General features: G+C 41.7%; 1 protein-coding gene across 7 annotated transcripts in view; it reads right to left on the bottom strand.

The window, feature by feature from the left end:
- Fndc3b (fibronectin type III domain containing 3B) overlaps positions 1-14,094 on the bottom strand; it is a 293,906-nt gene that overhangs the window by 139,815 nt on the left and 139,997 nt on the right. The gene's annotated exons all lie outside the window — the stretch shown is intronic.

The following is a 14,094-nucleotide window of genomic DNA, read 5'->3' as shown; positions in this document are numbered from 1 at the left end:
CCAAAATAGCTGGACTCAGTTATGCAGTCCTGTAATCCCAGTTAGCTGAGCAGCAAAGACTGGAAAGTCACAAGTTCAAGCCTGCTGGGGCATCTTTACAAAACCCTACTTCAAAATGAAAAGTTGGGGTGCTTTTAAAATTCTTGAGTATAGCTCAGTGGTGAAATACTTGTTTAATACATAGAAGATCCTAGATTTAATCCCCAGTATCAGAAATAAACAATAACAAAGTCCACCAGCTGCTTGGTTTGTCTCTCATTAAGCAGAGAGAAAGACAGATCAGCTTCTAAAATCAAGCATCATTATGAGTATTCATGCTAAGTTGATTTCTACTTTTCAAAGAAAACATTACACTAACAGGAGTTAATTCAATGAATGGTTCCTTGTTGTAGCTGTCTGCTCCCATCCCTTTTGGAGACAAGGTCTTGTGTAGCCCAGGCTAGTCTAGAACTCCCACCATGGCCAGTTTTATGTAATAATGGGGATCCTACAAGGGTGCTGTGCATGCTATTTAAGCATTCTATCAATGAATGCTAACCATATGATTAAGGCAAGTTAATGAGTGGCAAGGTTAACAGTTACCTAAGATGTAGTTTGGGTTAATATTTCATCACAAACTAATTGTCATACACCAAAAAGAGGTTGACATTCTTCCGAGGATCCTACAGTCCACCAATTTCCCTACAAGTGAAGTAAGAACTTACTTTCCCTGGCTAGCTCTCATGTGGAGCTAGCAACCCACCCCCAAATGTCAACCCAAAGGGATGGCTTTCACTGAGGTCAGCTTCCAGGCCCCAAACACTGTGTGGTTTGTTTGCTTTCTCCTGTTGGGAATTGTGCTGCCAGCAGTGAACACTGCTCTGCAGGAACAAAACCCAGATTCTGTCTCCTAAGTCACTGCATTTACAGGTAAGCACAATGCAGCTTTCACACCAAGGTGTTGTGACCATGACAGGAGAGGACACAGTAGGGTGGAAAGGACTGACATGAGCAGGTTTCTAAGTTACTAGGGAAAGAGCAGAGGGCAGGAAGGGTGCGGTACATAAAGGAAGGTTCCAGATGAGAGCTCACTGCAAGTTCAAGGATAACACATCTCGTCATGGAACTCTTTGAGCACTACACAAACCTAGGGGTCTCATGTGCCTGTAAGCAAAAGCAAACAGAGTGTGACATGCATCACCGCTCAGTGGTGGAGCACAACAGGGCTTTGCATTTTCAAGATCCTGAGTTTGATTTTTACCGTGTTCCTCTTACCAAAGCAATGGATGGTTCCATGACGCCAATTTATTTTTAAGTAGAATTGAAACTATATGTCAACCAATAAAGTGTTGGTTTCCAAGTTCATGTTCCACATCACCTTCAGCATCTTTAGTACAGCCACCAAAACATACAGGCATTTCCTTTATATCTTTATTTGAATTGATTCACGTAAGAAGAATTGTACTTGCTTTGAAATCCAAAAATCAATGCACTTGGCTTAACAGAACAGGAGCTGGGAGCATGTTCTCCCCCTGGTCTCGAACATCAGTGTGCCCTTGAATAACGAACTCATTTAGCCTCTCTGAGCCTCACTTCTCAACAGTTGTAAGTGGAAATAAAAATACCTACCGTAAACATTGAGTTCACGAACACCTGCAAGAGTAGCATGTGAAAAAAAAAAAGAGTAGCATGTGCCTAATGAGCACACATCTCGTCACTATTTACAAATGCTCTTGATAATTTAATACCTTCATTTTTATTTTATGTGTATAGATGTTTTGCCTCAGAATTATTATTAGGTCTGTGTATTATGTGTACCCAAGGAGGGCAGAAGAGAATCCAATCTATGACTGATCTATTACAGGTGGTTGTTAGCTACCATGAAGATAATCAGACTTGAACCCAGGTCCTCTGGAAGAACAGCCAGTGCTCTTAACTACTGAGCCACCTCTCCAGCCCCAGTACTCTCCTTGACTGCTATTTGTTGCATTCTCTTTTGTTATAATTACACTATATGGGATAAGTTTTTAAAATACCATGTGCTCTTATAATGTATAAGGCCAACTAGTGTATACCATATACTATTTACTTACTGGGCAATTTTTCCTTAACACACAAAATATCAAGTATTTCATAGTACAGGGAGTCAATGAAATTTGGCTTTTTAATTACCAAAGTGTATATCTAGCAAATAGTCTCTTAATCCCAAGTATGGTCCTAAAAACTGTTAAAGCCATTTGTGTAAAATGTTTTAGGGAGTGTAGGGCAAGCAAGTGATTTACAGCTAGAAACGTTTTCTTCCTGGCCTTGATTTCAGGACTTGCTAAATGACTCGCACATGCTTGGTTTCTTCCTCCTAGTGCCATAATCAAAGCCATTTCAGATACACTCTAAAGGCTTCTGAAAGTCAACTGTGCTGTGGAACCTCAAGGTTGCCCCAGAGCCAGTGGCTGTGTGAGCAAGCCACAGCCTTCCTTCCTCAGCAAGTCTCACAGTGAATGGCTTTGCCATCTCTGCCTGACCTGTGATTGAGAATGCTCTTCTTGCCCTCATCCTTCCCTAAGCAGCTAAAGATGCAGCTGTCTCTACTATTCTAATACATTCTCTCCAAAGGCCTTACAGCTTGTAGAACTGGAACCATAATGTTTATTGAGCCAAAACATTGAGTTAAAAACAAAATGATACTGGGGGGGGGGGAGCTGCTCAATCCACCAATATTGCCAAAATTCAGAGGGGAGAAATGTCTCTCAAACAAATAGATTTGTTCCTTGCCTACACTGGGAAATCATTAACCTACGAGACCTCTCAAACATTTTGAAACAATATTGTAAACTTTCCAAAGTCTTGCTTAAATACACTGGTTATACACGGGTGCGTCTATGCAGACATGTAGAGGCATACACATAAATTAAGAGAGAAGCTTACATGAGACAGTGAGGCTTTTGTCTATTTGTAAGAACTACTATGTCTGGCTAGAGAGAGAACTACTTATGCAGTCAGATGAAAGCTGCCACATGTACAGCTTGTAGAACGAGAACGAGGATGTTTATTGAGTCAAGTCGCTACATTAAAAACAAAACCTTTGGGGAATCCGAAAGATTTCAGGGTTAGGCTGTGACTTCAATATCAAGAACTCCGTGTTCTCACTGAATATCAAATTGGTTTCTAACCACTATAGCATCTAACTGCACCAAAGGCTACATTATCTGGGAGTGCCAATGTCAACTATCGTTTACTAATCAATTTGCATTTACTGGTAGCAAACCTTGATCCAGAAAAGTAGAGAATGGCTTAACTATCCAATGGTATCAAAGGCTGAGGAAGACCCCATCTCCACTATTCCTTTAGGAGCCAGACTATCACAGAGAGCTCAAGAGCTCCCCTCCAAGGCTGAAGGCCAGTCTGGAACAGGCCCCCAATCCTTAGAACAACTGACTTAGAACAAGTGATGGAAGTAGCATTCGGGCTGTAAAACTCAGCATGTAGACAGCACCACCTGCTAAGCCAAAAATAAGGTCCTAGTCCACCAAAGTCCACAGTTCTGGGAAAGTCTCTAACCTTTTTGGCTTCTGTAGTTCTGCTTCTGACTAGCTGTTCTTGTTAACTGAAGAATGTCAACCCAAGACGTGAATTTTTGTGCTTTAAAAGCTCACCGTGAGAATGGCTCAAAGACCTAGTATGGGCCAGCCAGCTAATAAAGACTTTCTTTTGGCTTAAACCCAGGTCTGTTCAGTCTTCCCAGGTGAATGTCCTACAACACAGTCTGCCTTACCCACTGCTTCTTTCTTATGACTAGGCATCCAGCTCACAGGAGACTAGCTGCTGCTGCTGGACACTGTTCGGAAGCCTCAGCTCTAATGGAGTAAACACAGCTTCGCTGACTGGAGGGCAGTGTCCTACTGACACCAAGAAGCCTGAAAGTGAATGAATGGTAGGCCGTTCAAATTGGCCTCGTGTAAAAACAATTAGAAATAAATTACTTGTATTGTATAAGATTTGGCCATTTTAAGTTGAGTACACCAGTAAGCAGCAGCCCTCCATGGCCTCTGCATCACCTCCTGCCTCTAGGTTTCTGTCCTGCTTGAGTTCCTGTCCTGGCTCCCTTCAATGATGGACTGTCTCAAAAGAAAACAATCTAAGGATGCCAATGAGGCAAAAAGAATAAACTTCATCTTCTATGTGAGATCATATATAATCATTAACTCAAAACTAGGCATGGACCTAAATATATTCATTGAATATTAGACTACCAACATTCATGGAAGAAAGTAGACTTCGCCTTTGTGACACTCTCATTCGTTAAGAGTCAGACATGATACCACAAGTACAAAGAATAGAAGAAAACCTGCACTCTGTCAACATTAAAACCTTTGTGCATTAAAGGCATTACTAAGAAAATAAAACTACAGGATGAACAATGTGCAGATCCCATCTGATAAGAGACTTCTATCTAGAAACGAAAAATGCTTATACTTCAACAAAAAGAAATAAACCACCTAATTTAAAGATAGGTAATCTGTTGTGATCATAAAAAGAGAAAGAGCTATAAGAATATGTTCTGGCAGGGTGTAGGGGAAGGGGGTGCCTCAGCGGGATCATGCCAAGGCATCCCTTCCCACTGAGGGACCAGACACACACCAGTATAGTATAGAATAGAGCTTATTTAGGACATTGGGAGGGGAGTTAAGAGGGTAGCAGAGGCAGAGAAAGGCAGAGAGAAGGAGAGAGCAGAGAAATAGAGGCTGGCCATGACCATGTGGAGAGAGGGGGAAGGGAACAGGGAGAGAGGGGGAACAAGGGGGCAAGAGGCAAGGGAGAGAAGCAGGAGTAAGAGAGAGGGGAGGGGGCAAGCAGCCACTTTTATAGTGCCAGGCCTACCTGGCCTTTGCCAGATATCTGTGGGGGTAGAGTCCAGAGAGAATACCAACCAAATTGAATGGACATTTCTTAGAAGATCAAGAGAGTTATGAGCAGCCCTGAAAACAGTCAGGAGGGGATCCTAATCAAACCATAGTGGAGTGTGGCCCAGCAGCTATCCGGCCTAGGTATTTGTAAAGGTATTTGGGGTCGGAGTGTTATTCTGGGAGCATGAGGATGGGAGAAAGAAGGAGACAGAACTTTTACAGAGTCACGTCAGATGCTAGGCACTCAACATATCCCTTGGGTCCCAGCAAAATGAGGAAGGCAAACCGCTTTCTCCAATCTGTCATTTCTTTCCAAGATTCAAAGTTGACTTGAAGAATACAGTCCTATCCTTACAGAAGCCTGGGTTCAGATCTGGCCTAGGCTACTACAGTTACCTGAAGAGAGGAGCACCTGCTAATTTCAAGGGTTGCTCTAAGGAAGGGACGGTGGGGCACAGATCCAGCATCTTCAACAGCGCCACCAGAAACTGGCAACTCAGCAACTTTAACACTGCACTGAAGAGGTAGGAGAATTGCACAGCCAGATTCCTGCAGAATCACTGGGAGAGAGGCCAAGAGAGCAGGGAGCTTGTTTTGCCCTTCACAGGTTTTTCTCCGAAAAGTTCTATCATTTCACTGCAAAATTATAGCCTATTTTTAATGACAAATATATAAATAACAATTTAGGCAATAAGAAATGGAAAAGGAAGCAGAAGATGTTTTCCTTCTATTTACTATCTACCCCCATATCCCTAATCCTCCTCCCCCCCCTCTCTCTCTACACACACACACACACACACACACACACAATTTCTGTTTTCTTTCTCTAGTTTCTACCCAGTAGTTGCGTATACCTCACTTTCTCAGTGGGCTGGGGCAGATGGATGTCAAAGGACCAGTCCTCACTTTCTGGAAGCAGGTCTTCTGTACTAGACACTGGCTTTAGTACCAGAATTTCTAGTTGGCCCAAAAATTGCCCTTAAAAGCAAATGACCATAATAGCAGAGGAGGCGCACCCCTGAAGCAAACTGCTGCCAAGAACCAAAGCTGGGCTGGGCAGATGGACACTGCTGCACTGATACCCAGGGCATCAAGACCAGGCCACGGCCATCTTCTCATGTCAAAGACAAGGCTGGGGATCTGTCTGCCCTGTCAGCTTAAAATCTAAGTCTTCTTTCAAAGCACTCCTCGAAGAACTGAGTTTGCAAAACAAGTAGAAAGGCAACAAAAGACCAGGGATTAAAGCTGAAATTTCAACTTCTTTTAGTTTAAATAAACTTAAGACAGCTACCTAAATTATCCTATTATCAAGTGGCCTTAGACTTCAGTGTTTCAGAACAACCTACGCAGTTACTTTGTGAGTACATAGTGCTATAATATGTTGGTTAATATTTTATTGATTTCAATTCAATAAACATTCATTATGCAAGATGTGGAAAGAAATAAAAAGGCACCAGGGTTTCACAACTGATCCATAAAGACAACCAACTACCACGTAGGACTCAGCAGTTTTCTTTTTAGAGGCAAGTGGCTTTGCGGCTATATGTAGCAATTACTCTTATGATACTTGAGGAAATTTTAAACCTTCACACTGGCAGTGAACAGTAAAGGGATTGGTGAGCCATTTACTGCATGTACACTGTGCTAACACCAGTTTGAAAAAACTGGATTTAAATTCAGAACTATGGATACAAAGCTTTATGACCATCAAAGAGAGCAGGCCCCAGGCAGGGGCCAGTAATTGAATCTTAAACTCTAGTTTTACAACTCTTCTTGCTGCTTTGTTGAACTCAACACTTCCTTGTTACACACAGTCAGACTGTGCTGGAAGGTAAGGGTCCAGCGACATTACAGAGAAGGAGCGCTTCTGTTCCTAAGTATGGAGAGAGGGGGATTACAAATGAGCAGGGGTGTAAGGGGCTGTGCAAGCGGTCAGGCTGGGACCCTGCTTTTGCCTTGAAGTTTGTGACAGTGTCTTAGCACGCACTCAGGCTTACAGTCTGGATGCCACAAGCAGCACAGGCTCTTGGTGTGTCTAGGCCATAGAAATGACTAAAGAGTGAGGCAGGAGACCCACGTAAAAAGGTGCGGAATCATGAGAGACACCGAGTTCATTCTCACTTCCAACCTGAAGCTCAAGTTGGTTTCCAAGCTCTTGGTGCTCTGCCCTTCATGCTGTCTGAATCCAAGTTAGGAACAAGATTTACGTGCATGACATAAAAACATCTGGTACCACCCTGTCAGTTGTGGTTGTCAACAATTACTCAATTTGAACTTCTTGGGTTGGGCTTCCTCATTAGACTGGGGATGGCCTATGTCCATGGGTGTACACATGAGCCAGGACCCTGTAAGCTTCAACCCTCTAAAGAATGACACAAAGGCAACTCAGTACTACTGAGAAATGGGTCCTGATGGATCCTTTCCATCTACAATCCCCTGTGAGTGATAACCATACCCGAGAAAAAAGCATCGAAAGGGCATGGAGTGTCCGTCTGTCCGTCTGCTTTACAAGGGGGACGCGTGCATGCGATGCATATGGCTATGTGGGCACATGCACATGAGGCCAGAGCCCGTCATTAGTTGTACTCGCTAACCATTTTCCATCTTACATACTGACTATGGTCTCTCACTTGGTGGCTGATTCAGCTAGTCTGCCTTGCCAGGGGAATTCTCTAGCTCCACTGTCCAAATGCTAGAATCACCAGTGGGTTGCCATGCCCGTGCTTCATCTTGTTTGAGTTCTAGAGATCTGGTCACCATGGTGGCTATCTCCCAAACCCCATTTTTAAAGCCAGCCCTTCCCAAGGTGTTTTGTCTACTACCTACTGGGCTATCAGGTAGATCAATACTCCCAATCCTTCATGCAATGTAGAGGACCATTCACTGTTCAGTCAGTAGCAAGGGAGGTTTCTGGGAAAGGTGGGAAGAAACTGGTGCCCAGAATTCCTAGTGAAACCTTAAGTGATTTTTATACACTGTAAAAACTTCCCAACATTGCCCTTACTGAATAAAGGTACTTCAATTACATCTGATTCACATCTTGAGATGAAATGCAAGTAATATTGTTAAAGAATACTATTCAGATTTATAATATGTGTAGCAAAGGATCAAAACGACAGATTGTTCATTGTAGGGCAACTCAGGAGAGCTATGATAAACCATCCTGACAGCAGAGGTCACCATGGCCCTGGGTGTTTGGGGCTTTTCAAGCCATTTACTCTCAGCAGCCTTGTCCACTCTCAGGGGCTTGTGGCCTGCTTGCCTAGCATGCAAACAGCCATGTTTACCCTAGTACCGCATAAGCAAGGCATGGTAGCCATGCCTTTAAATTCAGAACTCGAGGTAGACAAGAAGCTTAGGAATTCAAGATTATCCTTGACTACATAGTAAGTCCCAGGCCAGTAAATTTATATGAAACCGTGTATCAAAAGAGAGAGGGAAGAAGAAGAGAGGAAAGGAGAGGAGACTAGGGAGGGGGCAAGGAAGGAAAAGAGGAGGATAACGGATAAAGGATGGATACAATCATAAAACCATGTCTGTTCTTCCTTGCCAGACACCTGGGCCCATCCCACGTGATTCCTCACAAACCCCTCTTCTTCCCCAGATGAGCAGAGACGTGAGGCAGAGCTGGGACTCTCAGAAGCCTTAAGGGTGTGTGTCAATTGTGCTATTTTGTCCGTGGCCATGATCTAGTTGTCGAGTTTGAAAACAGCACTGAAATGATTAATCAGATAGGAACACAGTATTGCATTCCTCGTGAGCTGTTTCACATTATACATCTGTGACAAATCAAATAACTCTAAAGCCATCAGAAAGCTGAAAGCAAATTATTATAACACATAGCTTTACCAAGATAGTGTTCCCTGGCAACGCTACTCTCATGAGGTTATGAAGCAAACCACAGAGGCAGGTTCCCCTATAACTGCTCCCAAGGTTATGTCTGCAGTCACCTTTATACTTAAACTTGTACCAATCGAGTGCTCTGACAACATCCTAAAGATATTGTATTGATAACATCCTACAGTTTACTAGCTTAGTTCAAATTCAAAGGTAGACAGGCCCATGATCTATAGACTAGAACTACTAAAGAATGAAAAAATAAATAAATAAAAAATAAAAATCCAGGGTTGTTATGGAAAGGGCTGGAGTAAAGATGAGAAATCAAATGTTCCATAAAACAGAATCACGTTGTATCCTCCCTCTCCTGTTGAGAAGGCCTTGCCTGCATGCAAGCACCCATTATCACTAGTGGAAGGTGTCCTTCAAGGCCCTGTGATTTTCTAAAGTGAACTTACGTTTTACAATGATGTTCCACTTACTAACAAAACTTCTCTGAGCTGCCCAGTGGCCATGACTTGGTAATAATGGCCTAGAGGCGATGAGTTGTATATAATCCCCATCTCTGTGGAGAGTTTCTATAGTCAGGCCATGCTTCCACAGCATGGCTTTCCTTCTGAGGACTGGAGAAGTAACAATGCTGGCAGGGAGGCTAGACTCAAGTAGCCTAGCCTCAGCCATCTCTCAGAGCTTGAAGTCAGGTATATACTTCCAGGAAATTTGGGAAGAGTAGAAAGGCTAGAAAGGCCTAGAGAGCTGAGCCAAGCTGACCAGCCATCTTCCCAGTAACAGGATATTTGAGCTGCTCTGAGGCTGTAGTAAAGGTACTTTCTCATCCCACATACTGTGCCTTAGAACCTCAGAAGTGTGTGATTCTTCCCAATCAGCTAAAGCTTCGCTTTCAAAAGTCAGCTCCAATGGCCGGGTGTGGAGTCTCCTGTCTGCAATATCAGCACTTGGGAGGCTGTGGCAGGACTAACATTGAGTGTTGCCTGGGAGAAAAGAAACCCAGTGGTTTCTATGCTCCCCTCTGGATAAAACCACTGATCTCACGTCTACAATTACAGATTCTAGAAAAAGGGTGTTACTGGACGTTCACTAAATTCCCTCTTGCGACCATGCTTGGGTGCCTGCTGTATCAGGATTTGAGGCCTTTAGAAAATGCTGACTACCAGACTTCTGGGTCTGCTTCTTTGTTCATAAATTCTACCGCTCCACCCCACCATGGACAAATGATCCACTAGTTTTGATGTAGATATGCCTGTACCAATTCAGTAGGATAGGCAATGAGGAGGGACGAAGCAGTAAGCTCTGGGTAGGGAGACAGCCTGCTGGGTACAGGACTTGCCTTATGACAGGAGTTTGGATTGCCTGGAGCCCACAGAAAAGCAGGAGACAGCACCCTGGAGCTCTTAAGAGAAATGCAAAGCAGAGACAGGAGAGTCTCCAGAGCTTTGAAGGCAGACAACCTGGCTGAGGTGATGACAAAAAGTCCTAGTCTCCAAACAAGGTGAGAAGGTGAGGGCTGTCACCTGAAAGTTGTCCTCAGGCTTCCACACATACCTCTTAGCATACATAGCCACCCACAGTCGCACATCACACACATAACAATGTACACACCAAAGAGCAACAAACTGCATACATCCTAGGAAAAAATAAGCACATTCAAAGATCCTTCAAGTACAGTTTACTTGTAGTTACTTTAAGTTCAATAAGCTGAGTCTTAATTTCAGTATACTATTTTAAATATTTTAAATAATATAATATTTTTAATGGAGAGAAAAATAAGATATTAGCAGAGTGCCATAAATTTTATCCTGGTAATGGGTATTTAATTGAATATACTTCAACTAACAGAAATGAGTATAATTTGTCTAAAAATAGCTCTCCACCTTCCTCTTAATAAATCAATGACTGTATTTCCATAACAACACAATGAACACAGGCCTTTATATAATATAGAATTAATAAGCACTATACTAAGTCATGGTTTGTGCAATTATTGCATTTCTTTCTATCATTACTAGTGCCTTCTGATAGCTTAATACATAATACTATATGTCTTAGTACAAAACAGACAGGTGATGAAATATTTCAGAAAGCTATCTGTGCGTGTATGAGCATATGTGTATCTATAGAATTGTATAAATACATTCATGTATAAATATTCTGTATACAAGCATGTGCGCGCATGCAGAGGCCGGTAAATCAATTCCAAGTGTCTTTCATGGTAGCTTTCTGCCTAGTTTTCTGACAAAGGGTATCATTGAACCTGATGGTCTTCAACTGGCTAGCCCAGCTAGCTAATGAGCTCCACCTGCAGTCAACCCACAGCCTTTGTCACCACACTTGACTATTATTGTATTCTGGGGATATGGACAGTCTTTCATGTTTGTGTGGCAGGGACTTTAATTGGCCTTGCATGTCCTGGATCATGGATCACTTAATAAGATTGTAAATATGTATGTTGTTGTTGATGGCCAAGAACACAGTATCAAGATTCTCTTGAGAAACATGGCCATGCAGACAATTCGAGTTTAAAGGTGGGAACTGCTGAACAGACTCTCTGGTCCATGTTCAGAATATTTCAGGTAATGTCAAGTTCATTCTCTCAAAATGCAGTGAATTCCTTTGTTTAATGACCCAAATTTGAAAGAGTGCTTCTTTTTAACAAGCATCAATCTGAAACTCTTTCTAACAGGCATGCAAACCACAGGGAACTTCAGTTACATAAAGCAAACCTTCAGGAACCTGGACAGTTGCATCCTACCAGCAGCAAGCAACAAACTCCGTAGGATATCTCTCTTCCCTCCTATGATGTGGCTGCAATTGCAGGCATTCCCATGGGCATTTCTGATAGTCTGCACCACTTTTGAAATTGGGTTCTAAAAATATCACATGCTGTCAATCCCTGTATGTTCAATATATGGGAAATCATTATCACCCTGGTATCTCATACTTCAGTTGGAACAGAACCAAACCCACTAGCATCATTGCCACACAATGATCAACTGACCACTGAGAACAAAATACTGCTGTTTCTAGTTCTGGACTCATGAAACACTACAGCTGATAACTCGGTTCATTTTAGAGTTAGAGCCTGCCAACAGGATCGTCTGAATACAGTCCAAAGGACACTGTGCTTTCTACTATTTCTTCCTCCCAAAGTAGACCTTAGGTCTTCAGTGTTCAAATTAACTATACTGATTACTGACACACCTATGTTTGCATATTAATAAGTAATACAATAATACCACTTCCAATCCTTAAAATATTATAACTATGTTCCAAGAATTTACTACATATTTTCAAAATAGTTCCATTATCATAATTCTAGCCCAATGGCAGGATAATAAGGCATTAGTTGAGATGTTATTTTTTAAATTTCAATACTACTTTGTCAACAAAATCTCAACCTTCCAAGAATGTAAAGATAATCTTATGATTCTACCTGTGGGCTTCACTCAAAACAGCAGCAAAAACTTCCTGGCTAAAAATTCTTTCCCTCTGGACATAAAAAGGAATATTTTCTTCCTTAATATCTTAGTTCAATCTTTTCACGATCATCCTCGTTATTATTATGATATAATTACATTCACATAATATGCAAGCCATTTTTTGCATTTGGCTAAAAAGTTCAACAACATAAATACTAAAAACACATACTAAAAAGTACGCACATGCACACACACATATATACTATTTAAAAATTTAATCATTCATTGTACTGAATCAAATCAATTACTTGTTCAATTTTATTTACAACTTGCCTGAGGACAAGAAAAAAATGTAACAGGAGCTTATGACATGGAAAGTATGTATATAACAAATAATTCAGAGGCACTCTTACATTTTTTCTGTCTTGACTGTTTTTTGAAGTGCCAGTATTGTTTATGAAATGGTTTCAAAAGATTTTTCTTAGAAAAACATAGAAATGCTTTTTTTCTTTTTTTTTTTTTTTAATATTTTTATTACATATTTTCCTCAATTACATTTCCAATACTATCCCAAAAGTCCCCCATAGCGCCCCCCATTTCCCTACCCACCCATTCCCATTCTTTTGGCCCTGGCATTCCCCTATATTGGGGCATATAAAGTTTGCAAGTCCAATGGGCCTCTCTTTCCATTGATGGCCGACTAGGCCATCTTTCGATACATATGCAGCTAGAGACAAGAGCTCCAGGGTTCTGGTTAGTACATCATGTTGTTCCAACAATAGGGTTGCAGATCCCTTTAGCTCCTTGGGTACTTTCTCTAGCTTCTCCATTGGGAGCCCTGTGATACATCCAATAGCTGACTGTGAACATCCACTCCTGTGTTTGCTAGGCCCCGGCAATAGAAATGCTTTTATGAGACCTCTCATTTATGACAAGTTGCTTACTTGTGTTGTCTCACTCTGCAAGTTCTATGAGGACTGCTCATGGCAAAATCCTATTGCCTGACATTTCTCAATTAATAAGGTTCCTAGAGGAATTAAGTCACTAAAAAGAAAACAAAGCAGAAGTCATCTCTGTTTACTAAGAAGATCCATAGCAAAAAAATATCTCCTGTGGGTATGCACACATGCATGAATGGTGTTCATCTCTATGCATCTGCTCCTACCACAGCCCATCTATCTCCATATGTCAGAGACTTTCTAATTGTCTACACTAGACTTAGTATGCTCAATCTGTGCAAGTAGTGAGGTTGACCAGTTGTCCATCTTAGGTTGTGGTTTATGAATGCTCATCTGAAATAATACTGCACTCTTATGGTGGCCAGAGGACAAATTGTAGAGTCCAAGTTCTTCCTCTCCATCTACTATATGGAACCTGGAAATGAGACTCAGTCATCTTGAAGACCCATCTGCATATATTTTGCCTTGGTCTGTCTCTCTATCAATTGCCAAATTACCCTGGAAATCACAGTGGAGGCCAGTCCAGGCTGGAGTAGCATTTCAGAGCTACATGTAGGCCAGTTCTTATAACCCTAATCTCCGCTGAGGACTAAAAGTTACATTCACTATGGCTCCTACTAAGGTAACATCCTAGGGTTATATAACAGCCAATCTGGACTCTCCTCCTTCCCCATAATATGAATTACACAGAAGCTACACACACACACACACACACACACACATACACACGAAAAAATCATTAAGTAAGAAAGAAAGAAAGAAAGAAAGAAAGAAAGAAAGAAAGAAAGAAAGAAGAAAGAAAGAACTCATCATTCGAACATAGGAAGTCATCTTTGCCCATGTGGTCCATTGACTCAGTCTACAGGTGGTACTTGACCTACAGCCCAGTCCATTTGCCCTCTTCCAGTATATCAATAAGGAAAAAAAATCCCACTTAAAATTAAAAGAACAGATGCTGCCTAGCTGTATAATTAATTA

This window comes from Mus caroli, unplaced genomic scaffold (genome assembly GCF_978045245.1).
Source record: "Mus caroli unplaced genomic scaffold, Mus_caroli_1 scaffold_3, whole genome shotgun sequence".
NCBI classification, from domain to species: domain Eukaryota; kingdom Metazoa; phylum Chordata; class Mammalia; order Rodentia; family Muridae; genus Mus; species Mus caroli.
Note: the sequence above shows the minus strand (reverse complement) of the source record. Positions and strands in the feature narration are given on the sequence as shown.